The sequence below is a fragment of the Calidris pugnax genome, unplaced genomic scaffold (assembly GCF_001431845.1).
Source record: "Calidris pugnax isolate Ruff unplaced genomic scaffold, ASM143184v1 scaffold516, whole genome shotgun sequence".
Classification (NCBI taxonomy): Eukaryota; Metazoa; Chordata; class Aves; order Charadriiformes; family Scolopacidae; genus Calidris; species Calidris pugnax.
Genome location: NW_015091408.1, coordinates 105,282 through 108,597, shown reverse-complemented (window position 1 = coordinate 108,597; position 3,316 = coordinate 105,282). Strand labels below are relative to the sequence as shown.

At 63.3% G+C, this 3,316-nt stretch overlaps 2 protein-coding genes across 2 annotated transcripts in view; one reads left to right on the top strand and one right to left on the bottom strand.

Annotated features, from left to right (window-relative positions):
- The window catches only part of S100A13 (S100 calcium binding protein A13), a 16,505-nt gene that overhangs the window by 9,198 nt on the left and 3,991 nt on the right, over positions 1-3,316 (bottom strand). The window lies entirely within an intron of this gene.
- Positions 2,155-3,316, top strand: part of S100A1 (S100 calcium binding protein A1) — a 3,749-nt gene continuing 2,587 nt past the window's right edge. Inside the window, exon 1 of the mRNA XM_014961477.1 lies at positions 2,155-2,392. The gene's annotated coding sequence lies outside the window, so the exon portion shown is untranslated. The remainder of the gene's footprint in view (positions 2,393-3,316) is intronic.

The following is a 3,316-nucleotide window of genomic DNA, read 5'->3' as shown; positions in this document are numbered from 1 at the left end:
ACAACCTGGAAACCCCCCCTCCCTCCCCCCCAACTAGTAGTTTTTTTGGGGGACCCAGAGCAGGGGAGGTCCCCGGTAGAATGATACCACCACCAGCCCAGTTTCTGCTGAGGCCTGACGCATTCGTTACACCTCACCACGGGGATGGGGAGGCTCCGGTCGACACCGGGCAGCCCGGTCCCCACCCGGCACCCGTCACACCAGCTCACGGGGGAGGAATTGGTTTCCTGCAGCCCCATCCGGGCCCGTCCCCCTTCCCGGGGTGACGAGGGGGACAGGGACGGGACTTCCGTCCAGCCCCACGTCAGGGGACCCAGATGGTGGCTCTTGGGAAACCTCCGGGGCTGAGTCAGGATGGGGACAGGTTTGGGGTGAATCACCGGCCCCGAAAACCCAGGCGGGCCCGTGACTCGCCCCCCTTGGAATTCGGGGTGCCGGCATCATGGGGTGAGGAGGCAGCGGCGGCCCCCGCAACAGGACCTGGCCAAATCACAAGTGACAGGAGAGATGTCACCTCCAGGTCGGGGATCCCCCCCGTGGGCAGGGAGGGGGGACCCAGCCCTGGGGACCCCGGTGTTACCCCGGGAGGTGGCAGAGCATCCCAGGACCCCGGGGATGGGGTGCATCCCGGGGGGGGTGGCATCTTGCCCACGTGTCCTGGTCCTTGTGTTGTCCCCATCCCGTCTTGGCTCTACCTGTGGCTACCAGGAGAGCCCAGCAGTGGCCCAAAATTATCAGGGCTCGTTGGAGGGAAGTGTGATTATTCCAGGATGTAAATCCAGGTCCCCAGTGCCACCACGATGTCCCCCACCACCAGCACGGCCGGTGTCCGGCAGCTCCCCCCCCCCACCAAGCTCCAAACCCCAAGGATGGAAAAACCTCTTCCATCCTCCAGCCCATGGGATGGAGAGACAAGAATCGGCCCAGCCCCGGCACCAACCAACTGGAGCAACTGGTTTAGCTGGGTCAAAGTGGAGCACGGGGAGTCGCAGAGGCTGAAACCTGTTCCAAGATGTGTGTAAACCTCCTGGCATGTCCCTCTCTGCTCCCGGTTTGGTAAGAGCTTGTCCTTGGGGATGTGCCAAGCGCGGACAGGCCGGGCGTGCTCTCTCCCCACCGACGGAGCTGCGGTGCCCGGGACCGACCCCTCCGGCGCCCACGCCGTTGCCCCGGCGGCGTCGGGGTTTTACCCTTTGGGCACCTGGCTCCGGCCGGTCCCACCACTCAGGAACCACCTGGTCAAATCGTGGCATCACGGAGTCATGGTCATGGTTTGGGGTGGGAAGGGAACTTAACGATCATCTCCTGCCAACTAAAATGGGGGCCACCTCCCACCAGCCCAGGTTGACCAAAGCCCCGTCCAACCTTGGCCTTGAATCCCTCCAGGGATGGGGCAGCCACAGCTTCTCTGCCCAACCTGGGCCAGGCTCTCACCACCCTCAAAATAAACAACTTCTTCCCAATATCTAACCTCAATCTCTCTTTTTTCACCTTAAAACCCTTCCCTCTCGTCCCATCGCTCCCCTCCCTCATCAAGAGTCCCCCCCCAACTTTCCTGGAGCCCCTTGAGGGACTGGAAGGGGCTCCAAGGTCTCCCTGGAGCCTTCTCTTCTCCAGGCTGAATCACAGAATGGTTTGGGTTGGAAGGGACCTTAAAGATCACCCAGTCCCCCCCTGCCCTGGGCAGGGCCACCTCCCACCAGCCCAGGTTCCTCCAAGCTCCCTCCAACTTGACCTTCAACCCCTCCAGGGATGGGGCAGCCACAGCTTCTCGGGGCAACCTGGGCCAGGCTCTCACCACCCTCAAAATGAAGAAGTTCTTCCCAATATTTCACCTCAATCTCCCATTTTTCAGCTCAAAACCCTTCCCCCTTGTCCCATGGCTCCCCTCCCGCATCAAGAGTCCCCCCCCACCTTTCCTGGAGGGACTGGAAGAGGCTCCAAGGTCTCCCCAGAGCCTTCTCTTCTCCAGGCTGAACCCCCCCACCTCTCTCAGCCCCCCCTCCCAGCAGAGGGGCTCCAGTCTCCCAGCATCTCCGGGGCCTCCTCTGGCCCCATCCAACAGCTCCATGTCCTTCTGATGGTGGTGGCCCCAGAGCTGGACGCAGAACTCCAGGTGGGCTCTCATGAGCTCCTGATCTCCTAAATGGGAGCCCTTGGGGACATCAGCACAGCCGGGGGGTGGGACGTGGTGGCCCCCGTCTCCGTGCCCACTGCGGGGACCGGGGACGGGTTATTTTTAAGCAGTGAGGTGCCTGTTCCGTCACAAGCAGCTGCTGCCCAACTGGGCAGGGGACGCAGCCAACTGGGCCAGGCTCTCCCGGAAGGGGTGACCGGATCCTTCTCCGCTGCCGTGCCCGGGACGGGGGCACCGGGGCTCCGCCACCGCCGAGTGAGTGACACCGGGGTCCCCTCCCGCTCCCCCCCTGTCCCCAGGCTCCAGATCCAGCTTCTCCTGGAGCTCACCAGCCCCACAGACCCCCATCCCTGCCCCACACCCGAAATGGGAGCTGGGTCCTGCTGGGAAGCAGCTCCTGAGCTTCCATCCGGGACCCCCACTTCCATCCGGGACCCCCACCCTTGTCTGGGATCCCCAACTTCCATCCGGGACCCCCACTTCCATCCAGGACCCCCACCCTTGTCTGGGAACCCCAACTTCCATCCAGGACCCCCACTTCCATCCGGGACCCCCACCCCTGTCTGGGATCCCCTACTTCCATCCCAGACCCCCATCTCTCTCCAGGACCCCCACTTCCATCCGGGAGCCCCCTCTCTTTCTGGGATCCCACCTCCATCCAGGACCTCAATTTCCATCCAGGACCCCCACCTCCATCCAGGACCCCCACTTCCATCTGGGACCCCCATTTCTGCCCAAGGACCCCCACCTCCAACCAGGGCCCCCCCTCGCAGCCACCTCAGCTGCAAGGGCTGGACCCCCAAAATCCTTCACATCACCCCAAACTCTCCAGCCCCCCCCAGCACTGGGGGCAGTGGCGATGAGGTGGCTGCACGGGGTGGGGGGGACCGGGTGACAGGGTGATTTTGGGGTCCCCAGGCGAGAAAGGGGGGTGCCAGGGAGTCATGGCGTTTCCCAACCGCGGGGACAGGAAGTGCAGGAGCTGGAAACGGAGGGAGCAGGATATAATTAGCCCCAAATTAGGCCTGGAATCCGGGATAAAGAGCCCGGCACCACCCGGCTCTTACGAAAAACTGCGACGCCACCACGACAGGGGAGGGAGGGTCCCAAAAAAAGTGTGGGGGGGGACACCACAATCGCTACAGACTGAATTTGGGGGGCTCAGCACCTCTGGGGGAT